Source organism: Neopsephotus bourkii, unplaced genomic scaffold, assembly GCF_033783945.1.
Source record: "Neopsephotus bourkii isolate Nb327-2 ecotype Australia unplaced genomic scaffold, CSIRO-AGI_Nbou_v1 NB_1707, whole genome shotgun sequence".
NCBI classification, from domain to species: Eukaryota; Metazoa; Chordata; class Aves; order Psittaciformes; family Psittacidae; genus Neopsephotus; species Neopsephotus bourkii.
Genome location: NW_026902181.1, coordinates 2,729,385 through 2,754,612, shown reverse-complemented (window position 1 = coordinate 2,754,612; position 25,228 = coordinate 2,729,385). Strand labels below are relative to the sequence as shown.

Here is a 25,228-nt window from a genome sequence, read left to right as displayed (position 1 = left end):
TAAAAACGTGATTAGAAAAGTATCTTTCTTGACCTTTTTTTGGCGGGGTGGTAATATATATGTCATCCTGGTACAATTACACAGTTTGAGAACTGCACTAACCACATGCTGTTGTTAACAAACACACACACAAATGCTTTCATCAATAGAGCTAAGCCTTGTTCACACAACCACAAAAGCTGACGTGTGGCGGTGCATGATGTATTTGCTTGACCCAAAATACAAGCCTATATCACATTTATCTATTCCTGTGGGGAAATAGAGCTTTAAAGCACACTTACAAAAGCTGGAGAAAACGTTCAGTTTTGAACTGGTTCCCAAGTTTTCCCACATTGTTAATAAAAGCAAGAACTGTTCGGAATTCAAAATCATAATCTTTAATGTAAAAAGGGGAGTGTTGAACCTGGAAGCTCAGGAAGCTGGTGCCATGCCTCTCCATCACCCCTGGGTACATTGCTATGCAGGAAGCAAAAAATACTATGGTGACTCCATGGCTCCATTGAAGTCAAGTGGCTGGATGACAATTCAGTCTCCAAAACACGCACACAGCCCATAAGCACATCCCAGTCAAAATCTACCTGTGCAATGCCCGGAAGCCTCCAACGTTGTGCAAAAGCCATGATGTTTATACGGCATGTTGAAGCAAGGCCAGAAAGGAAAAGCTTTTCCAAAGCAGGGTGATTCACACGACTCCCTGCCGCCCAGCACACTAGCCACGCCGTAGCCCCAAGGCCGCTTCCCGCAGATAACGGGGCTGTGGGGAAGGGTTATCGTAAAAACAACATGAGAAACACAGGCTGGCTCAAGAGCTGCGCCGTACCTGGGAAATGCATCCAGTGCATAAGCACAACCTCTTCCTACCCACTTGGGTAACAAGGAAAGCAGGCAACAGGATGACAACTGTTGTCGTTTCACTTCTACAAGCCCTTCTGCATTTTCACATGGAAGACGCCTCTGTCCCCATTGCCTCGGCTACATGAGCTGAGACAAGGCTAGTGGCCAGGCACAGTGCTGAGCATCCACACTCTGCCTGGCTTCCTTTCAGCAAGGGGAAAGGGTGCAGCATGGCTACAGCAGTCCTAGCACTGCAGGGCGCAGACAGACCTCTGACCTTCAGGCATGCAGTTCTCATCACAAAAGTGAAGCGCTCCCACAGCTCATTGCTCCCCATCCTCGGCGCTTCCTGGCTCAGGGTCAGTTTTTACAATAAAGAAGGGAAGGGGGAGGGAACTGCCTGCAATCAGAGCAAGTTTAACCTTCATGCAGGGAACTGCCTGATGAGAACAAACTGGACAACACTGCCGGCTTTAAGCAAGCAAGCAAGTATTGCCGGAAGTTCTTTCTTCTATTTACAAGTGTTTCTTTCTTTCCCCTGGATTGCAACTGAGATTCTTTGGTTCGTGTTTTAATAGAGATTCACAGCCAGCTTCCCATTAACACTGGAGCCACTTTACATGGTGTAAAAAGGTATTTAAAGTAGCAGTACGTAATAACTATACCTGCTTTATATTAATAACATGATATTAATGAAAATCAGGCTCCCAGGAATATTCTTCCTTTGAAGGAACTGAACTGTTTCCTTTCCACTGCCTTCCTAATTCTCTTTTCCCCCAAATAAAGGGAACAGCAGATGGTTAACAAACAGATTACTCTGTTGAGTGAAGCTAGCCTAAGGAGTAAAAAGCCTGGAGTTACTCAATTAAATTGTGAGGCTGTTCTTGTTCCTGAAAAGCAGTCATTTGTTCTTCCAGGAAATTAAGAAAAGGGAAAGGTAAGGATAGTGGCAATCTAAATGCAGGAGTTCTCACTGAAGCAGGGACTTATCCTTACTGAGCAAAATCACTGGAAGCAGCAGTGCCGTGTTTGCACAACAGACCTCTGCGCACAGAGCTACTGATGGTGCCAGGAAAGGGGAGGAAAGTGAAATGCAATGTGTATTTGGGAGCCAAAAGAGAAAAGGCATGCCTCATGCTAAACCTATCTGCTTTGGCAGTATTCCTGTAAAGATCTCGAACTTGTTTTGATCACTAAATATAGCAGAGAAAAGGAATCTACTGCAAGTAGCTCTCTCCAGCAGTGCTTGCTGTTTTACACTGTCAGAAGAACACAAAAGAGAGATTTGTCAAGCAAACGGCAAATGAAGCTTGCCAAATTTGAAGGACAAATTCCAATTTAAATAATAGTTCCTAGCCTGGCAGCCGTGAATTCATCAACTTCTCTCTCAAGCATGCCCAGCAGAGGCTACAGCAATGCAAACTATCACTCCTCCCCTAGCACACCTCCACTCTGACACAGAGGGGCTGCCTCTCCAAAGTGTTTTTCGTGTCCGTGTAATTCTTCCAGCTGAAAATTCCCTCCAAAGTGCTAGCCAGGGTCTTGTTTGGTTGGTTTTATACCTTCTGTCCCATGTAATTCAAGGTTTGTGGGCAAAGGAGCAAGCGCAGCCTGCATGTTCGCATGCCTGTGCTGGTTCTGCACACATGAAGGGGGCCCTTCGATGATGGTGTCTCCCACACTGACTGTGCGGGACCCTCTGCACCAGGAGAAAGCCAGGGCTTCACTCAGACAACTCAGCAGAGACCCTGCACCGCTTGGCCAGGTAAAGCACTTGTGTTTGCTGCTTAAGAAAAATAATGTGTTTCTCTGTTTTCAAAGAATTAGCTGACCATAAAAACCTAAATCTCTGATTTATAGCATAGTTCCAAGCTTGTAGAATGACTTCTTGTGCACAGTGAAAAAAGGCCAAACACTGTTATTCTTACAGTACTGTTGCCAGAGAGGACCAAACAGCCAGACTGCACACAGACAACCCAAGAGAAAGAACTTGCTAGCAATAACCTGCTAGAATAAACTGTTCTCACTACGCAAAATAACAGTACTAAAAAAAAAAAACAAACCAGTGGCAATTGCAAAGCCAAGGACTGCACATCAGAAATAGCCCACACTAAAGGATGCCTTACTTATTTGACACATGCACCTTCCACACATGCAGGATGACAGTCTCCTCATCAGTGTCTGAATTGCAGAGCTGTTCAGGCTGCTTTCTTTGAGAATCAAGATTTCTTACAACATAGACAAAAGAGAACGAATGCCCATGAGCCTCATGCATTTCCCTCACTGAAAGGCAGCAATATTACTAACACAGAAGTTACTTATACACAAGTTCAGTCAAGCAACAGAGAATGTGTGTTGCGTAAACAGAGCTGCCATACCATTCCCTCCTGGGCCAGGCAGTGAAGCAAGGCCAGAGCCAAGCAGGTGAGTAAGCTGTGAGCCACGGCTGGCTGCCTAAGCCAACTCCAGCCCACCAAAGCATGGCTCTGTACTGTTTGGAGAGACACACCTGAGTCATCATCCAGTATGAAACTCCAGCAAGGAGCTGTCATGTGACTGCCAGTGCAAGTCCCCAGAACAGGACATGCTTCAACTTCCTTACAATCATGCACTGGCTTTCGGTACAGTAAACTCCTGGACTGGCTTTTCAGAGAATCTTTGGAAGAAGAAACATGCTCAGAGTCACCTCCAGGCTTCTCAAAGGTGAAGCCTTTACTTGCAAACATTATCTGTAAATATAAATTATTATTCCAAGTCTACCTACAGCATTAGTAAGGCACAACTGCGCTGCAGGAACAGTGCTCACACCTACATTACACAGGTATCTGCTTCCCCCCCCTTAGAAACTGATGAAGTGCCCTGGGCATGTGACTGGGAAGAAAATTCAGATTCAGTCTTTTCACTCCTCCAAATGGAAGCTGACTCTTCTCTTGCTTCCCTCTTACAAGCTCTGCTTTCCCCATCCCGGGGGTATTTCATCACCAACATCCCACCCAGTTCCACGTAAGAAACAACACTGCAAACAATCTACCAGCCACCTTTTTTTTTTTCTCTAAAAAAAATCCAAACCCCCAAACCAAAACAACCCTAAACCTGCCAGTCTGCAAACAGACTGTAACCGCTTCCTACAGTCCAAGTGGCTGATGAAGCAGGATGACAATACCAGGAAATACCTGGAATTGATCTTCAATGTTTATTTTTGGCTTTTCTCCCAGTTCTTATTTAAGTTTGCTCTTTCCCTCCTCTCCCCAGCTGTTCTCCCTGGGATCAAATTGCAATTTGCTTCACCTCTTGGAGTTCACCCATGGACCTCCTAAGCAGAGCTTGAGGAATCAAATCCTGGCTCAGGCAACACATTCTTTCTATTTCACAGTTACCATGCTCTTTCTCATGTATCAAAAAAGATAGGAGAATGCCCTGGTATTTGTCTGAAATCAGAAGTGCGCAGGATGCATTTAACACTAAGTACTCGCCTGTACTCCGTATCTCTGCTGTTCAAGCAAATTCCTTCAACAAATCCTCCCCCTAGACAGCTCATTTAGCAAAAGAAGTCTTTCTGCTGTAAACCAGTTCTCCCCACAGGAGGAATTTTATCCTTACCCTATTTGGTTTACCTGCACAGATAAGTTCGGCTTTTTCCAGAAAACCTAGTGATTTTTTTTCCAGGCCACTAAATAACACAGCAGTGCCAGTAGCAGCTCAGAGTAGAGCAGGTCACAGCTCCCTGTGCAGCTCCAGAACTCCCCGAGTTTGCATTTAGATATGTATTGCAAGGTTTAGAGATATGTCTGTTTAGAGTCCCCTCATATCATCTGAACACCACTGAACAATAACACATGCTGTCTTCAGCTACTACAAGCCTATATATAAGCTATACATATATATAGGCTTGTGTATATGTTCTTGAACTATGGATTTTTGGAAGGGAAAGGAGGATGAGTAACAAGCTGTATAATTTTGCAGAAAGTTTTCACAGAAAGGAAAGGAGCACCTACTGGGTTCTGTCCATCTCCAGGAGCCAGGCAGCCGGTCTCACCCCCAGGAGAGCAGCAGATTGCAAGGAAGCTGCGAGGAGCACGGGCAGGGGAAGGAACAGACCTCTGGGAGCCTGCGGTCGGTCGTCCTCATTGCTTCCATCTCTGCCACTAACCTGATGTGCGACCTTGAAAAAGCCACTTCACAAATCCCCTTCAGCCTCTTATTTATAGCAGAAGATTGTCTGGTGCTGTGGGTCCAGCCTGAAGCTTTTCCGAATCCAGTGACCGATCAGGGGAGGAGGATGGCTTTGAACTGGACATTGTGGTCTGCACTCCAGGCACACCACCTTACGGTGTGCGACCTACACGGATTCAGAGTCTCATAGAAATGAGGACACTGGGAGCCCTCCTGGAATCTCTGCTCGGATATGAGACACTTTGGCCGAGATTCAGCTCTCCTGACACTAAACAGCTACACAAGAGATGCCTCCATATGCATTCATTGTTTGAACTCTGCAGAAACAATGGAGAGAAGCAGGCACTTTTAAGGCAGTTCATCCAAAGATTTTTAGATATCCAACTCACAATGGATGAATCATGGCCCAAAAGTGTTTGCTCCTCTCTAGTGACTATGAAAGTAGTCTGGGGAACTGTCTCTCATGCAGATAATTATGTTGTAGTTGGGCAAGATTAATTTCACCCTTTTAAGTTGGGGGAAATGAAGTAAGCAAACAAGCACCCCCTTCAGTTTACACTTAAGTGAGAAAGGCCGATTCCACCAGGGATACACTGTGCTTTCCTCCCTCATAAACACCTTGTAACACACACAACATGAAACCACCTTCACAGAGAGGGTGCAGCTTTCCTAGAAAAGCTTCATTTAGTCATTGAACTTGAAGCTTTTACCAACTACTCCTGCAAGCAAAGCTCCATGTTGCCCACTACACAAGAGCCTCCAAGAAGCAGGACATGGCTGCTTGTGGAGCAGTTTCATTTGTCTCCCTGCATAGTTTTGGTGGTTATTGTCAACACAAGCCAACCCAAAATGAAACACAGGTGTCATTAATGCAAACTGTACTGAACCCATTCCTGAAATATCTCTACCTTTTCATGGCCAGCTGTACACAGGCTGCTTGCCACAGACTAACAAGGCACATGTTCAGCAGCATATTCATTCTCCTCCCTGCCACACCTTTTCACTCCATCATTCACCAACTACTTGTCTTTCTCCTGGCAACCAACAGGCCAATAGAGTTAGAAAGCAAAACTTTTTCCTGTAAAACCCACATTTCTGTCTCCTCCCTACACTTACATGAAAGGATTTACAAGTACTTTGTTTTCCATCCTAATTGTCATTTCCTTTGATAGAACTTACAGCCTGAGTCTTAAAGCTCCATTAAAAAGCTCTAATACCATTCTTTTCTTCCCCATCCCTGGCCACAAACAGTACTGCTTGTACCAGGGTCAGCAACTCCTTAAAAGCTTCTTGAGCCAATCTGTGCCACTATATTGTGTAGGGACTTATCAGCAGGCTGCAGGAAGGTCAGAAAGCAAACATGCATCTCTATGAGAGACCAGAGACCAAAGTTAAGTCCATAGTCAAAGCTCGGCCCCTTTTCCCCTCCTGTGGGGAGATAAGAGCCTGTTCTGCACCAGCCCTTTCCCCAGCACAGCTTTCTGCTCCCTTCCTGTGTGTGCGGCTGAGCTAAACAGAAGTGTTTTCCCCACCCCCTCTTCTGTCCCCATCCTGGCCCTTTCGCATATCCATAGAAGCTGCTTGCTTCATCTCCTTCTACAAACACTGTGATTCAGGTGATCCGTAGAGCCCGTCTTCTTCATTTCCCCACAAACACTGGGAGTTGTGTGTGATCCATGAAGGTCACAGGAAGCTGGCCAGTACTGACAGACACTGTTAGCCTTCCTATTTCCATTCTGCAATGTCTTCACAGACAAAATCTCCAGACATCAGGGGTCTGTCCCCTCCCAAGCTAAAATACATTCATCCTTCACAGTGACCACTTGATGATGACAACCTTCATGCTCCACAGGATGGAAGTCAGCCCAGGAAAGGTAAGACAGTCAAACCCATGTCCTGTGGGGTAACATACACTGTATTTTTGATTCATAGTCCAGTAGTTGTAGGTGCTACTGCAGGTATAATCTTCTGCTCCTCCTGAGGAAGCTGCATGTTGGCAGAGGAAGAAGCAGGGTGAACATAGCCTGGCCCTTAACATGGACATACCATTTTTACTCCCAGACATATATTTACACTCCAGACCAATTCATCCACATCAGCTGAAGTAAAAAATTCCCCCAAACCCAGCTGAAGCCTTGATCCCCTCCACAGAGCACAGATGGGAAAAATCAGATCAACCTCATCTCCCAGTGGCTATATGGACACCTGTGTTTCAGACACAGGAGTCTTCCACCCACACTGGCAGAGGATGAAATTCAGGCAAAGAAAGATTAGGTGAGAGGTGTATGGAATGTCACCTTGCCTTTAATCACATCTTATGGATCCAGCCCTGAAGCATTACTCATACAGCACTCCACACGTATAATCCCACCACCTAATCCGACTACTTGTTCAAACAGGCACGTTGCTAGGAGTGGGTCCTTGCCACCACTGTCTACATTTCCAGCATTCCTCCAAGACCACGTCCTCTCCCACATCTAAGAGTCTCATGACAGTTCAAAACAAACTGCAGAAAAGCTAGAGCAAGCGTGGTGGCACACAGGGCTCATTCCTTCAACTCGAGAAACAACACGGACCACTGCAACCTGACGGGTGCTCTCCCACGCTGCCAGATCTTGTTGGGGAAACACTTCAGTTGTGGTAAGCAACAGATAATCATCTCTGTGCATACACAGAAACAGCATCTCAGCTGGTAGACTTTTAAAACCGGCATTTATTGTGCCCCAGGGAAGAAAATGAATTGGGTAAATGGGCTGAAAGGCACAGCTTTGCGAGGAGGAGTTTGGATGTCTCTGCATCTCTCCATACAAACCCAGTCAGTGAGAGTCCAGATCTAAAACAGAGCCACATTTGCTAAGAAAACAGCGCTGCGAACAGATGTCAGGAGATGATTCATGCAGTAAGGGCATATCCCTGTACTACAGATAAACCAACATGAATGAAGCTCTTTATACCTGATCTTCCCTTGGGCTTTTTGCTTTAGTTCATTTCTATATTCAGATGGCAAGGAAACTGAACAGGGCTGAACTCATCATTTAGGGAATTAATTACTGGTAACGGGGTTTTGAAGTGTGCATAAAGAGCTCAGTAAAACGGCTAAAGTGTGGTCCATTTTTCCGCCAAACAAAGCAGTTTTCTCCTGATATATGGAGCAACTTTGCCCAAAAACCTCTAAGAAGAAATAAGCTAACCCCCACAGTTAAAACTGCAGAGGAACAAACAGTAACACTTTTTTTCTTTTGTTACTTTCCCTTATACCATAAAACCTCAAATTAACAGCTAGAGAGATAAAGCATTTTCAACCTATTAGATCATTAGCCAGTAATGCATGCCGCTTCTTGAATTACTTCATTGTGTCTATGCTCAAAATCTGTGCCTGATGAATAAATAAAAAGTAGCTAGCACACTGCAGGACTGGCTGAGTGCTACTGACACCAACGAAGTTCTCATTTACTTTAATGAACTTTATTCAGATTTAACTGGAGAAAAATAAGCTCCTTTCCCCCTCTTAAACCATCATGCTCAATTCTTAGCACGGTATGACACAAACAGCAATTAAATACAGTTTCCTGAACTCGTTTGTAAAGAACTGTTTAAATAAAGGAACTTTACTATATGTTTTTATTGATAACTAGGGTAAAAAGGCTATTATCGTTCATTACCTTGCACTATGAAGGGAAGAACAAACACCGTGTATACTCTTCTGAATACATGTTTGTACAGCACCCTGCACAAGGGGGGCCCAAACTTCACCACAGTACAAAGCAGTACAGGGCAAAACGTTGATTCAGGTCCCTGCGACGTTTCACCACCCCTCCAAGCTCCCACATGTCACTGATCATCCTCCTCAGCTTCAGCTGGTCCTTGCTGCCATTGCTTGCAGATGCCACGGCTTTGCTCCCCTGCTGCCTCATGCTTGATCCACACTACCCTGTCCCCTCCTGCTACGACGTGCCTTCTTCTGCATCAGAAATCAATTATTTAGGCTGCCCTGATTTCACTGTGAGGTGCCTGCCTGTGCGCCTGTGGGGTGGTGGGTACTGCTATTGTGGGCAGCACTACCAGCCGCCACCATGCTCCTTCTCAGAGCTGTAAAGCCACCCCAGAAGTAGCTGAAGGCCACAACTCAGCTTACCAGGCGCCAGAGGCTGCGTATGTGTCCCCTGCAGAAACTGCGTTTTGACCAGAGGTGTAAACAAATGTGCCTGCCAAGATACAGTTTTGTCAGCTTGGCCAACAGTCACCATGACAAGCCAAGATCCTGCACATGGCACTCACATGTTGGTCTGTCTGCCCTGTGATGGGAGATCATCCTGAAAGCTAGAGGGAGGAAAACATGGAAATGATGGAAAGAGAGGGAGAGAAGGACATGAGGCACCCTGAAAGAGGGAAGCGGAGGTGTGAGTGGAACACAGTTGCTGATCTGACAAAGGCTGGGAAAAACTCAAACAAACTTGCTTCAAGTTTTTTCTCCGTACATTTTGAGTTACTTGAGCATGAACCTGTTCTACCTCCCAACTCCTCCAGCAGCTCTCGGGCAAAACACAGGACAACAACCCTGTTTTGGGGGGACAGGCAGAGGTCTGAGCCTGCCTTTAGTCAGCTGAAAGGAGACAGCGAGCCTGCTCTTAAACCCTTACACACGCAGCACCTGACACAAAAGTAAGCACCGAGTTAACAGACCAAGAGCCCTACATGCAGCATCCCCCTGAGCTGCAGTAATACAAATCCGTAATAACTGCTCTGAGAGGAAACGGAGACTGCCAGGAGCCCTTGTGAGAGGGAAGGGAGGGAAGGCAGGAGGGAGGCGGGCTCACAAGGCGGGGAAGAGAAAGAAAAAAGCCCACATGCAGTGAGAACAGCGAGCGCGAACCCTCAGCAGGACATGTTCTGTCCAGGGCAGAAGACGCAACAGCAGCGACTTCGGGCTCATAAATACAGCGGCTGAAGAAACGCTTGCCTGTGCCTGTACCTCCTGTGGCTTTAGCAGGAAAGCAGTTACTCCTTTTACAGAAAACTTTGCCCGAACAAGTATCCCCCACCAGTTTTCACAGGTGTAACCCAAGAGATAGCCACTTTATAAGCGACGACCCACGGCACCTGCCCAAGACGGGAGGTGCAGGGCAGCCTCATTTACCTGCGCGCTCCCCGTCACCCACAACGAGCCCGCTCCGGCTTTCAGCGGGGGAAACTGTCCCGCAGGACCGGACACCGCTCCGGGGAGGCAGGGCCCGGCGGAGGCGGGAGTTCCCACAGCACCCGCTCCCGCCGCCGGCCGAGCCCCGCCGCTCTGCCCCCGCTCCGCCGAGAGAACTGCCGCCGCTGCCTCGTTCTGTTTCCCCCTGTCCCCGGCAAAAGGCCTGGGAGGACAAGACGGACCCGCTCTGGGAGCGGGGTCCGGCAGGGCACGGGCGGTGCCGAAGGTGAAGCCGGCACCGAGGGAACAAAGGCGGCGGCGGGGAACAAAGAGCGGCAGGTACCGGCGCGGCGGAGGGGAGCGGGGCCGGGCGGGAAGCGGCACCGGTGGGGCCGGGGCTGGGGCGGGCAGAGCCGCTTCTCCCCGCACAAAGGCGCGGGCGGGCCGCGCAGCAACTTCCCGCGGGCGGGCGCGGGCAGGCAGACTCACCGCGGGCGCAGTCCCGGCATCGGCGGCGGGCGCGGGTGGCGGCAGCGAGGGCAGGAGCGGTTGGGAGGAGGAGGAGGAGGGACCGGGCGCTCCCCGCCCCGGCCACTGCCAGCGAGCGAGCGCGCTCCCAGCCCGCGGGCGGGAAGGCGGCGCGGCTGCGGCCCCCGCAGCCCAGCCCAGTCCAGCCCTGGCCGGGCCGGCCGCGCTCCGCCTTCCCCCGCTGCCGCGGGAGGGCCCGGGCTGCCGGATGGGGATCAGCGGGGCGGGCTCCGCTCCTCGCACCCAGATCTGGGGCAGACGGGAACTGCCGCAGCTTTGCCCTCCGCCCCGGAGCGGCAGTTCCCTGCCAGAGCCCCCCAGTAACCGGCTGCCGTGCGTGTTCCGCGGGATGCCCCAGCGAGAGGAAGAGGAGGGCCCCCAGCTCCCCAGGCACGCATGTCCTCAGGCTTGGGTTTCATGCTGGGGGTTCCAGGTGTTTTCCCTCCCAGCGCTAATCGGGACAGTGGTGCTGCTCCTACCCCCTGAGAACAGCCAGGCAGGGCCCCAGAGTGTGTTGATAAGAATCGGTTTATGGGCTGGGAAGATTTGGGGTCACTGGTGATACAAAGAAATAAAATACTTCACAAATCTGCAGCACCCCTGTATCAGATCTAGAAGATACGGAATGTAAGTGGGTACAAATTGGAGACCTTTCATAGTTCTCCTCAGGCCCAGCTCCCTCCAGCTTACACACGGATCCCAGGATGAGCACTTTCCCTCCTCTTCCAGATTCAGACCTCCCTCAGTTTTAGGGACAGCATCACCTGGACTTGCCCAGCCAGAACTCTAAATGGGGACGAGGTATGTGAACATGGAGCAAATCAGGGGCTCCTTAGAACTTCAGAGAAAGGGGTTTGGAGGAAGGAGAGGAAGGAATTTATTAGATTGGCTCCATTTGATACTGGATAACTTTTGGCTATAACAAAGTGAGAGGACACAAATACTGAGATTGAGATTTGCTTTACCTACCCAGAGGTTTACTGGCTATCCAAAGAAAACTGGAACTCACCAAAAGCCACTTCCTGCCAGTGCTAATACATCATATTTCTTCTCCACCTGTGCCGATAAAACATTGACTTAAAAAAGTGGAACTGAGGTCCTGCATTTGAAGGCTGCAAAGGCAAATACACTCACTTGCTCAAGCTTCTCTTACATCCACAGATGTGTCTGAAGAAACTCTGCAGATTTGGAGCCCAGATTTTCTGTAAGGAAATTTTTCTTCTCCAGGTAAAAGTGACCCCTGCACCTTTTTGAATGTTATTTCAGCTGGAGCCCAAGAACGTGAGGACTCACATTTGTCAAAGCTGGTCACAATTGCCCTGAGTTGGAAAACACCTGCAGCAATTCATGCTGTCCTTGCAGCAAATTGACTTGTGAGTGCTTTTTGTGTACTTTGTTTACCTGTTTTATTGAGGATTAATTAGTGTTTGTATACTGACACAGTTGTTTTCAATACTCCATGGACATGGTTGAAGGCAAAGGGCTGCATTCAAGCTGTGCTGTAGTCTCCTAACTTCTGTGTTACAGCTGCTTTAACATGTCCTTGAAGTGAAACAAGCGTTTCTGACTGATACAGTACTTTTTGACTGCCAGATTTCAGTCAGCAGTGCAGACACTTGCCAGGCTTTGTCAAACACCAGCACAGGTCCCACCCCAAGGTGCTTGTTTTCACTTAAATTATGCATTTCATAACTACCTTGTAAACCACTTTGAAGATACGACACTAAGTATTACTAACACTAAATGGTATTATTGGACAGGCATAATGCAAGCAATTACATAGTAATACTATTTAAAACAGGTGGATGACACAAAGGTAGAATTAAATCACATATGCCTACTTTGCATACATATTTCTTGGCTCTTGATTACTTAGTACAGCCTGACACTCTGAAAATTCACTTTCATCTCTTTTTACACACAGCCTTCCAGCTAGGAGCTGCTAAAGCCCTGAGTGAGCTCAGACTATTGCTTTGACAGGTATATGGGTGCTGTCAGCAAAGCTAGCGACTGCCATGGGGTCAGCCTTTGCGGAAGGTGAACAGGTGGAAGCTGTGTGAGCAGGGCTCTCACCTACTGCCCACAGGTGTCCAGAACAAGATGCCTGCATGGATGCATGGCGCACTGGGGAAAAGACTCGCAGAGCAACAGTGCAAGTTATGACCAACAATGGTGAAGGTAACTGTGGTGAGGATGGGAGACCCTCACAATTTCCATGTGACTCCTCAACACATGTATGGTCAGTTAAGCAGTGTGTCTTGCCCCAGCCTTCCCACACCACCCTCAGCAGCAAACTCAAAGCTGCATATCTCTTGTACAAGGCATCCAAGTAGCTCACACTTGTAGACCCCACATGGGTGAACGGCATGAGCTTTGTTGTAGGGTATTTGTTTTGTAATGCAGAATTTGCACTATTAGATTCCAGCATTGGAGGGAGATCAAATGCCCCAAGTCCACTGGATAGTGTTAACTGTGAAAGATAGTGATGGCTGTGTAAACCAAGTTTGTTTGGATACTTCATGTTTGCTCTGTAGTCTGCCAGAACAAACCTTTGGCCTAGTGACTCTCCTCTTTCCCTGTGTGCAATGCCCTGTGCCATGCTGGCACAGGGGAGCTGGAAGCCAGAAGAAAAATTAGCCTGGAAGAATACTTGTTTTCAGCTGGATTGCTCCCAGGATTAGATTGCAGTGTGGACATACAAAGAAGTATGTCAGCATGACTGGGGGGCAGCAGGGTCCAGCACAAGGACAGAAATGCACAGCACAAGCTGGAGCTGGGAACAGGATGATACAGCAAAAGAACAAGGCTTCTGTGCCGTGCCAGGAACATCAGCCTCCATGCTCAGCTGCTTTCTCCTCACCCCATCCCTCACAGGAGAGAGAAGGATTGGGAAAGAGAGGAAGGGGTGAGAGTAGGAACTCACATTTGGACTCTTCTACATTCCATGCTGCTGGCACAAGAAATAAGAAAATAAGGCAATAAGGCTGTGGTTTTGCAGACATCGTTTGTGGTAGCAGCACTTTGATGGAGTGGTTGGGTTATGCTCCTTCCACTGTGCTGGTGCAGCTCTTTGTGCCATTGTGTCATGAAACTGACCAGGAGGCTTCTTTAAAAAAGCAGCACACTCCCCACATGAGTTATTTTCACTCTGGCTCAGCTCCCAAACACAATTCACCTCTTCTCCACTGTGCAACTGGAGGAAGAGTGTTAGAGTGGGAAAGTGTAGCCAGAAGCAGGCAAACAGGGCTCTGCCTAAATCCACAGTGCCTCTCCCCATGGCCCAAAACCTCAGGGAGAATTTCTCTTCAGCAGTCACAGGCAACTTGTTTGTCAGAACTGGAGACATCAAAAAAAGAGGAAAGAAAGGTTGAATCCACGTAGGCACGTGCAGCATTTGCATACTGTTTTCCTCTGCAAAACATGGAAGGAAATCTGACTGTAATCATGTTAGAAATGCTCCCTCTTCTCCCATTTAATCTAAACATTATGTATGACATTGTCCCCAGCGCATAAGATGGCAATCCAGCAGACCACTTAGGTATTGATGCTGCCTTTAACACCTGATCGTTCCTGCTGAAGTCAGTGGAAACACATAGATGACTAAAGCTGTACATGCTTAAATACTTTTGTTAGGTCATGGGCTAATTTAAGGACAGCAGCAGAGCTCCAAAATTGAAAAACAGGTTAATAACACTGAAGTCACAGCAAATCTGTAGTAAATCTCCTGGAATAGGTTCATAATTAGTAAACCTACACTTCTCAAAGTAAATATCCTAACCTTTTCAGTTCCCTTTCTCCCCTGAAGACTTCTACACTGACAAATTAGTGACTGAACCTTACAGCAGCATCCATGAGCCGGCACCATACACTTACATCTTCCTGTACAGCATTGCGTAAGTGGGGTGTTTCAACGGGGTAGCTATCTTAATGTTGAACTGACAGTTTGATGTGAACCCCAAAATCTTTCAGAGCAAAGACACTGGCCTCCACTCATGCAAGGTGTCTCCTGAAGACAGGCACCTGCAATCTGAACTGAGCAGGGCTCATTCTGCTGCATTTATAATGCTGGCACTGTATGTGAAAAAAGGTTTCCAGTCTACATTTTCCCATCTTCCAAAGTGCCCCAGCTTCTTCTTAAGGCACAAAGTAAGTTTGTTACACAAAGAGATGTAACTTCAGGTTCCACCCTGAAAATCAAAATTCAAAGCTGAGCTCCCCCAGCCCTCAAAACCAGCTGAGTCGAGTCTCTTGGATCACTTATTTCTACTTGAGGAACCTCCAACATGTTCAAGTCTTGCATCAGCTGCTAAAGTGCCTTTTTGGATCCCACTTGAAGCCTTGCATTCCTGATGGGCTTTGTGGGCTTAGCAGACTGTTTTATGAGTCTGTTAGGCTCCTGATAAGACTGGGTCATGGTCTTACGGACCTTTAGACCTTAGCCAGATCTCATCGCTAAACTCAGGCAAAGGTTTTGGGCTCAGAATCCTCTTAAACCCAGAAGTTTAACCACTTTTTTCACTTACATTAGCCATTCTAATAAAAAAATATCACCTCTTCTATCCTTAGACTGTCACTGCTGCAGCACTTGTACTGCAGTATATTTGTAAGAGTGCTGTGACAAGGCTGCGGTCAAGATCACACCGGTCCTATCCACTTACCCTCATGCTCCAAGGTAGACTGGTACCTTCCAAGCACACTGTACCCACCACCAGTTTAGCATCTCAGTTTTGGCTCTATTTTTCAGAAGCTGGGTGAGAGGAACCTGCCAAGAAACACTGTATTCAGGTGACCATAGCAGAAGCTGGAAAAGCAGGGCATAGGTGTCAAATGCCAGGTCTGGATTCAGAAACCTGCAGGATATACAAGGAAATGACAGCCACTGGTAAGCAGCTTCTTTGCAAAATAGCTCCAATATGCCATCTGCAAGCCCCAGTGCTCATAAAGCAAAACTGGACAGCAAAAGGCACCCAAGGTCTTATGCACTGTTTTAGTTGATGGCCTACTGTCACTCCTGAAGCCTTTTTTTTTAGGCTCAGCCAGGACCTACAGTAGTTTCACTTTGAGCAGAGGCTATTTTAATCTCCTGACAGCCTTTTCCCTTTCCTTGCCACCTCCAGGAAAAGCCTCTTTCTCCATAGTTGCAGGTCTTGATAGTTCTAGGACACCTGGGCTGAGGACTACAGAAACAACATCAGCATGTGCCTCCTGCTCACACTATGCAGGGCACCCTTCTCACACCTCCATCATCAGGGTAGGGCACCCTCCAGCAGCTCTCAGGCAGCAGAGGTTTGATTTGCCTCTGCTTCTGTTGCAACACATACATGTCTTGGATGGCTACAGCCCATTCTTAATAATGATTAAATTGAGAACAAAAAAGCTCTTGAGGGTAGGAAGTGGGGCTAAGGCTTCTTTTGGAAGCAGGATTTACTAATCCCGATCACCACCTTTAAAAATTAGTGCCCTTGGGCCCCAGCCAGCCCTCAGCTCTGTCAACATCTTTGCTGCCAACTTTACTAACAGTGACACAAATGTAAATCTAGTGTGAGAAGAGGATTATGCCCATTCTGGTTTTGTGGCCTATGAAATGTCTACAGCTGTGTTGCCACCAGGCAGTGATTCATAACACAGAAAGGGGAATTCAGACTGCATCTTCAAAATTGTAAAGGAAAAAGGTAATTCCAGAAACTTCACCAGCCAATGAATTGTATGCATACAACATTTCTTCTAAGTCAGAAGCTAACAGCCTGCATCTTGCCAGATGCTGGTGGAAGTACATGATTTTTTTCCTGTGAAATAAGATTAGCAACAGCAATCTTCCATGCATTCAAGTTCAGGATTTTGTCTGCAAGGCTAAGGCGAACATGAGCCTGCCTGGATACTGCCCTGCTCTGTACTGCTTTTACTTGGGATGAGACCTGTGTAGGGGCCTGTGTAAGAATCCCACTAAAATGATTATTTTAGTGCTGACACAGTTGGACAGGCTTTGCAAGAAGGACTGAGGGAATTAGATTTATGGTTTCTAAGAGTTTCAGTTTGATGTGGATTCCTGACTCCCTTGGGCTGATATCTTCATACAAAGGAAAAAAAAGGGTTTTTTACGATGTAATTTATGATTGGATTTCAGCTCTTGGGCTGGGAATATATTTTGATTCCAGGTTTCTATATTCTTAGAGCATGGCTCAGCTCTCATAGCAGGACTGCAATACCACTGAGTAACTGTTACGATTATTAACAGTGTAACTCCTCTGAGCTGTCACAGAAAGACAGCTAAGATAAATGCGTCTTTCAATTAAAGATGCAGAATTATGGATATTTATGCACAAGCCTGGAAAGCAGACAGGATCTGAAATGTACTTTAGGGCAAGAGATACAATTAACTTTTCATTGCCTTTTTTATTTTGCAATTTATAATGGTCTCTCGCTCGAAAGTCTCAGTCCTTGCCCATTTAATATTGATGTCTTCAGTGTAAGATTTTGTGGGTGACTGTGACTTTTTTGGTCACAGGGATAGGTAGGAACTATAATGAGATATTGCACTGCCCCTAGAAGGCACAACTGATAGCATTTGCCAAGGTGGGAATCCATCTCCCCAGCAGACACTTGCATACACTCTATAATAGAAAATACCTTGCAGATCAGAAAGAAAAGTGGTGGCGCATGGAAGACAGGCTGCAGTGACCTCTTGTTTTGGTGTTTACTGCTGTTTGTTTTGGCATTGCAGATATATTGGTAAACTGTCATCTGCTATAATTTGTGTGGGGACAGCTCCCATATTGTTCGCTGTCCTGCAACACCCAGAGTCCTTAAAGAGCTCTTTCATTTACACACCGGTCTATTTTAAAAGCAGCATTAGGTGACACGTCTTCTTCCTTAAAAACAGTGTGAGGATCCTGAACTACCAAACACTTGTGCAGCTGCACAGCAGGATTTTAGCCAACTCTTCTTACGCTGAGCAAAATATCTGGTATTTATTTGTAAATAGTTTTCCCAGAAACTGAGGGAAATGCATGCTAAATAAGATGCTGTTGTGTTTTCTGTGTGACAGACTGTTCCTTGAGTTGTGGCCCCTGCTCCCTGGCAGTATTCCTCTTCCTGCAACAGGCCCAGCTATTTTTGGCCATGAAGGCACCAGTGCCGGGCACTGGTGGACCTTCTGCTCTGCAGCAGTGTATGTACCACCAGCCTCTCACATGTGGGCAGCCACCAGTCACTTGTTAGTACTGGTCACAGGTTTGCTTGCACTTCCTCTGCCCGGGGCTGACTGCAGAACACCTTGCTTGAAATTGGCAGGGGAAAAAAACAAACACTGTTTTGCACTTAGTCCAGCCATGGAGCTGTGGGCTGTCAGGAGTCGCCACACACCTCAAACAAAGGAAAGGAAAAAGACCACAAAAAGAGCCGGTACCAGCACAAAGGTGGGGTTAAACTACTGGGATCAGTGCAGCACGCCTGTCATCACAACCCAGGCCCTGCAGGGCCCCACAGGTGGGACCCCACAGCCCCTATTCTCCCTACACCTCTCCCACCCTGGGGATGCTGCTCCCCACAGCCAACTTGTCAGGGTGAGCTCACCCACCACAGTGGCTGCCAGCCCCAAGGCAAGCCCAGCTCTCAGAGACTGACAATCGCACCTCCTGCAGCCAGCTTTGGGCTCCCCCATCCTTGGAGGGCAGTGATAACTCCTTGTCTCCTTTGCCGATCAGTGTTACTCCACTCATTATTGCTCCTAAATTGCTCCTGACATGGGCTTGTCCTGCAGGAAGTCCCAGATCATTACTTGGATACAAGCTACCAAGACTGGGTCTTGCTGTGCAGCAGGGAGCTCAACTGCCCCCTCCAGCTTTGGGCTGCTGGACATCTGCGGTACAGTGAATCCATGGCCCTTATTCTGCAGAAACAAAATAAATGCTCCTTCCAAATTTTAATTTCTGGATAACATCTACTGATATATAGGGCAGGGCAATACATTATCATGTGTCATACACTGCTTGCACTGGAAAAAGCAAGGTCAAAGGAGCACACCTTGCAGGTCAGAAATTTCGTGATGATTGCAGTTCTTCTGGGAGTTGTTATTATTAGGATTTGCAGTGCATAAAATCCAAGACTCCTGTGGTAAAGGGGCATATCACTGCCACCAGCAGAAAAAAGGGCAAAAGGAGCCTGTGCACAGGAGGTGTCAGAGCCAATGACTCATTATGGGTACCCATGCAGGAGCTTGTTCCTAATGGAGGCGGGTGGAGGTTGGACCCGTTCTAGCCTAAATTAGTCAAACTGATGCTTAAGCCTCCTCAGGGTTTGGTGGACATGGAACAAGACGGTCCCAGTGAGCATCCAGAGGAAGACCCGAGCAGAGGAGTCCCCAGCAGAGCAGAAGCTCACAGAGATGAGAAGGAGCAGGTCAAGGAGGAGGGAAACCTAAGTGTGAAGAGTCATAGAATCATAGAATAGAAGAATGATAAACACCTGGCAGGGCCAGAGCTTCGGTGAAGGGCAGCTGTGACAGAAAACCTCAAGCTGCTCCAAGAGGCGTATCTGTCCTTCCCCACCACCTCTAGCTGGATGCTCTTCACATCTCTGCACCAGGACTGGTGCATGTGGGAACCATAAACCCCAGCTTAAATGAGCCAATGCAGCTGCAGAATGGTCCAGAAAAAAGGCATGTAGTTGGTTTTCAGTTGGCTGGTTGGAGTCACTGCAAGGGTCCATGGCTGATAAGATCAGAGAAGTGGGGAGCAGGGAGGGTGCAGGCGGCAGCTTCTGGCAACTCTGTCCATGTAGGTGAGCATGAACCAGCATTTGTTTCAGCTGATCTAAGCGGGGCAGTCACAGTAGGGTGATCCCTAGCTGTGACCTCTCCTTCCATCCTACACCAGATTTAGTGATGAGAGGCTGCCAAGGTGAGCCAGTTCAACTAGGAGATCCAACAGAAGACTAGCAGGAAGCCTTTCCTTATTGACAGGGTGATCAAACACTGAACAGGCTTCCTAGAGAGGTAGTTAATGCCCCAAGGCCATCAGTATTTAAGAGGCATTTGGATGATGCCTGTAATTACATGTTTTAACTTGTGATCAGCCCTGAAGTGGTCAGGCAGTTGGACTAGGTGATGGCTGTAGGTCTTTTCCAGCTGAACTATTCTATTCTGCTCTTTCATGGCGGTACTCTTTTGGGATGCTTCTGATCAATCAGAAGAGCATACTGAACAAGTTCATCCCATGGTCATATCATCACAGCTGCAATGCAAAGGGAATAGTCATAAGCATGGTGTTTTTTGATGTGGCTGAACCCATTTACCTGCCCATAGCCCTCAGTGTGGATGGCTGGGTCCCTATTCCCCTCCCCATGACACATGTGGCTGGGCAGGACTGCAGCGCTGACAATGACCACACAGCAATCTTGCCCTTCAAGGAGCTGAAGCAACCAACAGCTCATTGCAGAAATTAAAAATAGCTTCTGCCTGGGCTGGTTGCACACCATGACTCACTGTGCCAGTAAGCACCAGAGCGAGGGATCAGGGGAACTGGATTTGACAGCATTTGATGCACTGAGCTGTACCCTAAAGCCACCCCTCCAGTATGACCTTGAAGCAGAGCTGGTCTACAGCAAGACCAGCAGTGCCAGCCAGCAGGCAGACACTGATGCTCACACAGAGATGTGCAATGAACTGTCCTGCCATGTGGCAGCACTCACTTGTGTAGCAAGGTGCAGCACAGGGCTCCAGATATTTCACCAGTGTGGAACAAAAAGCCAGGTCAAGGTCATTCCAGCAATACAAACAAACTGCAGGTAGGTGTGCGTGAGCAGACTGTATTTCTATAAACAGAACACATCTTTTAGGACAAAACTGAACTCTTGGTAGTGCAAACAAAGGTAGGCTGGATGTGGGAGAGCATGTACTCGCTGGAGCAATGAAACAACTCATCTGCAAGTGCCAGATAGGCCCAAAGAAAGCCCTGTGCAACACAGAGATGCTGTTATTCCATTGCCACCATGGTCTAAACTGAAATGTAAATCTCCCTCAAGTCCAAAGTATTATCCCATGCTGTTTTAATAACAAAGTTCACTGTATAATTTGGCTCTGTTCTCCTTATTCACTTCAGGCAAGTCCAGAAGTGAAATGGGAATGGGGTAAAAGGCCAGAGCTGAAATACAAACAGAAGTTGCTCATAGCTCATGTTTGGTTCATGCCATCAAACTTTCATGTTGAATGCTACTAATCCTTCATTTTCATGATTACTTCAAAATTTTTTTAATGAAAAAGCTGAATCCAGAGATGTAGCTGCAAAATGGTAATTGCCTCCTGTGCATTGTATTTAGAAGAGACAATTAACGGTATATTCCAGGGATAGATTGAAAAGATGAACTTTAACAATGACAGAGTTCAGCAATCGGGAAATCTTAATTTTAAAAACCTATCTGGTATTTTTATTTTCTTTTTACATTGAGTCTCCAGAATTATTTCAATTTTTAAAGAAAGATGGATTTCAACAACTGTTAGAATTAATTAGATGTGACTAACCAGGAGGGTACCTGTCGGTTTTACTTATTCGAGTGAGTATGTATGTCACATGCATTTATTCAGATTCCTAATTACCTTTTTAATGAAACTACTAGAAATAGCAAATGATGCTTTTCGTTAACAATATTATTTTTCACTTGGGTCAGACTGGATGGAGGTCAGGCTGCAATTAAAAATGAGTAAACAAGTGCTTACAGATGTATTTTTACTATAAAGATATCCTACCTGTACTGGATATATACAAGACACAGAACTCATACTTTTTAAAAGACTAAAACTGATTTCTTAAATAAATGAGCTTTCTTTGTAACTGGATGTAGATTTTTTTCTGGATCTCAAGGTTCCAGAAGTGCTAGTTCTCTTTCTCAGCTGTCTTCTTATGTAAAAGGGCGAAAACAAGTTTTCCTGCTTTTTCAGTTGTCAATTTCTTGAGCTTTCCTTAACCAGGTAACTGAATACATTTAAAATGACAAACACTCTTTCTGCTCCTGCAGAGCAGGCTCTTGCTGAAGCCAGGACCCTGCCTCGTGCCAGCGCTGGCTGCTGGACCCTCGAACCAGAGCAACTTGTCAGGATATGGGCACTCAAATCCACAGGGACTTTATGGCTGCGTGAAACTGGGGCTGCTGTGGGTCATATTTAATTACAAACAGGCTTATTTCCAACAAAGCAAAGAAAATTAGACAACTCCAATGATCTTAGTGGGCTTTTGGAACGCGGCGCCAGGCACAGGGGTCGTAGGTGGGCTCCTGGTGACACGTATTGACATGACATATCTTGACAGGGGAGTCAAAAGCATTTTGGTACAGAACTCTTACAGAAAGCATTTCGTCCTAGTGCCAGCAGGTAGGGGATTCTCTCCTCGGTGTGGTGAAGGCCTGTCTAAATGAGGGACCTTTATTAAATGCTTTTAATCAAACCCCATGTGATTTGCAGAAGCAATGATGACATCTAGCGGGGAAGCGCATTATTTACGCTAACGGGAAAATCGCAGTTAAAAGCTGTAGGCAGCAAGTAATGAGTGTTTAGAAGGGATTTTTCCAAGGGGGACTTAGCACCACTGTTGCTAGTGGGTGGAAAGGCATCAACAACAAACAAACACTGAAAGTCTGTCCCAATTATCTGTAAACGTTACATGACCTCGAGTTTCTGGGGAGAGATGATACCCAGCACTGAGACCAGCCCTGTTGGTTTTTATTTGATTTCAAGCACCATGGAATCAAATCTTCTTGTTTGAGACTTAAAACTGCAGGGTTAAAGCAGCAAAAGGAAGGGATCTCACTGTCGAGCTTAACTCTATGTTTTGCCTATTTTGGACTAGAGAGAGAAATGTTGCATGTTCATGTAAACACCCAATAGAGATACATGCTATGTGTTGCTGCTCTGCAGTTACATCTGACATGAGATGTCATGAAATGAGAATTTTTGTGCCTGTAGCTCTTGCTTCTCTGTGATTTTAAAGGCCGGTTTGTCAACACATTGGATCAGAAGTTAAAGGAGGAAGTGTTTCGCTAGAAACCTGAAAAGGCTATAGCCCATTTTATAGTACTGGTAAGAAAAAAGATATTGAAGGGAATGATAAGCCTCCCATGGTGTAGAAACAAACGTGAGACTAAAGAGGGAGAGCCTATGGCAGGCTACCAAGAAAACCTGCTACCACCAAAGCCAGCAAGAAGCTGAAAAACCAGGAGAGAGATTTTGCTTCTTCAACTCAAAATGCATGAGGTCTACCCATAAATATCCTGTTTGGAACAGTTGCACATCAGGGCATAGTCTTCAGAATGTGTCGGTTAAACTTCCTGCAAGATCCAGTTTGCCTACAGGACAACACGGGGTCAGAAGCAGCTTCCAAGGACTTCCCCAGGGAAAGGGGCAGTGAAGCAGTATTGGCAGGGCTGTCCAGTCCCCCAGACTTTGCAAAGAGCATGGGTTTTTGGCAAAGAGAAAAATTAATCAAGACCTTAAACAATGAGTTCAGTTACACAGAGAACTAAAGCATTCCTCGGTTTAGGCTTGTTCCTTAAAACCTAACACTAATAGAGAACTCTGGGATTGTTCAGGATTACTGTAGCGTTCAACCTAAATCTCAAGGTAAATGTTCTCATGTTCTCTGCTCTGGGAGTGTATTGAATAGGCAATAGAACTTCTCCCTGAATAAAGGGTCTTGTGTCTCACAACGTTCCTTTCACCCCCTGCAAGGCTCTCTGCCTGACTCAGCAAGAATGGCAGGACTTGGATATCCACACACCGTACGTGCACACAGAAACACTGGAAAGCAGAAGCCCTTTTCTGAAGCGATTTCCACAGGGATAGCTTCTTTTAAAGCAAGGGGTCTTCACAAGCAGTTCCCGGTGTCCTGTTCTTGCAGTCATACAACAGGATTTTACTCATTACATATTGGTGTCTTTTTCCCTCTCTTTCGTTTGTGTTTGCAGTTTGGTGCTTTGCTAAGGCTTTACTAGGACCCTAACTTGAAACATGGCTGAAACAAATGTGCAGCTGCTGGAAAAGAACAAAACGTAATCCCTGCCAGCACTGAGGTGTGTCTGGTCAGAGCAAAGTGGACTGTGCAGACTGAAACAGGGTAGATTTAGATTATTATTGGAAATAAGTTCTTCACTGTGAAGGGTGGCAAGGCCCTGGCACAGGCTGCCCAGAGAAGCTGTGGCTGCCTCATCCCTGGCAGTGTTCAAGGCCAGGTTGAATGGGGCTTGGAGCAACCTGGTCTAGTGGAAGGTGTCCCTGCCCATGGCAGGGGGTTGGAACTGGATGAGCTTTAAGGTTCCTTCCAACCCAAACCATTCCGTCATTCTGTGACATCAAACATGCAAACACATCTGTGTTTGACTGCCTTGTACTATTATCTTACCGCCTCCAATGCCAGGTCTAGAGACTGAAAACCAACTCCCAGCATTGCTTGTTTGGTCAGAACACTGTCAGTATTTCAGACCCACCATATATATGTATTTATTTTCTCTTTTTGAACACCGAAACAAGGCACACCAGCGCCCACCTTAGGGGCATATGCACAACAACAGATAACACACACAGCAGCACTGCACTCTGCCTAACATGAGCATGGAGGGTGGTAAAGCTGCTGCTGTGTTATGTGTACCCACTCATGTTTTACAGCTCCCAGCAGCTTGCAGGCAACTTTGAATGTTAGTGATCAGAAACCTTCAAGTCCTGATCCTCTTTTCAATTAATGTTATCATTCAGTGTGCAAACTTGGGGCTCCCCTTTCCTTCACACACAGGAGTTACCAACACAGACAACCAAACTCGTTGCCAAGACTTGGGAAATCTCTACTCTCCACTCAAGGTGACTTCAGCAGCAAAGCTTCTTTTTTACTGATTTACTGATTTTTGTCCCCACTGTGTGCCCATAAAGCACAAACCAGCGCACAAGTAGGAAAGCAATGAAAGCAGGAGGGTTTATTTCCCAGTTGTGTATTCAGAGTTGCACAGAAAAAAGCAGATAATGCAGCTCCCACGATGCAGCCCCCTTTAATCTATCCTTACTCAAACAGTAGTTTATTATGGATCTGTAACTTCTTATAGGTTATGCCTGTATTCTTGCTGTCCTTCTCAAGCAGCACTTTACTCCAGTATTAAACCCAACTGATTTGAACAGGCTCATTTGTGATCTTTTGAAACTCTCCACAAAAATGAGGGATGCAATGCAGAAGTACCATGCGAAATGCACTGGCCTGTGTTATGCAGATTGACAACCAGATAATCAGAACAGTGTTTGAAAGCTCTGAGTGCTCCTTGTCAGTGAAGGGATTTGTGGATGAGAACTTGTTCTGTGGAAGGGCAGCAAAGAAACTTCACTGTAAAACAAACAGTGAGATGGTAACAGCTTACTGTAACAGGTTTTGGGCTTTTTTTCCCCTGTTAAAGTAAATAGAAGGCTGTTAAATTTCTACTGATTACCTTTTTTGGTGATACAATGCAGGAAATTCATTTAAAGGATGAATCTGCACTGGGGGAGATTTGGGAATCTGGGCATACTGGGAAAAGCTATTGCAGAAATTTCAG

The 25,228-nt window shown here is 46.6% G+C and overlaps 1 protein-coding gene and 1 long non-coding RNA gene across 2 annotated transcripts in view; both read right to left on the bottom strand.

The window, feature by feature from the left end:
- Positions 1–10,762, bottom strand: part of SYNE2 (spectrin repeat containing nuclear envelope protein 2) — a 191,889-nt gene extending 181,127 nt beyond the window's left edge. Inside the window, exon 1 of the mRNA XM_061376171.1 lies at positions 10,634–10,762. The gene's annotated coding sequence lies outside the window, so the exon portion shown is untranslated. The remainder of the gene's footprint in view (positions 1–10,633) is intronic.
- Positions 10,763–13,868: 3,106 nt separating this feature from the next.
- LOC133224694 (uncharacterized) overlaps positions 13,869–25,228 on the bottom strand; it is a 29,548-nt gene continuing 18,188 nt past the window's right edge. Inside the window, exon 4 of the long non-coding RNA XR_009728933.1 lies at positions 13,869–15,522. This is a non-coding gene — a long non-coding RNA (uncharacterized LOC133224694). The remainder of the gene's footprint in view (positions 15,523–25,228) is intronic.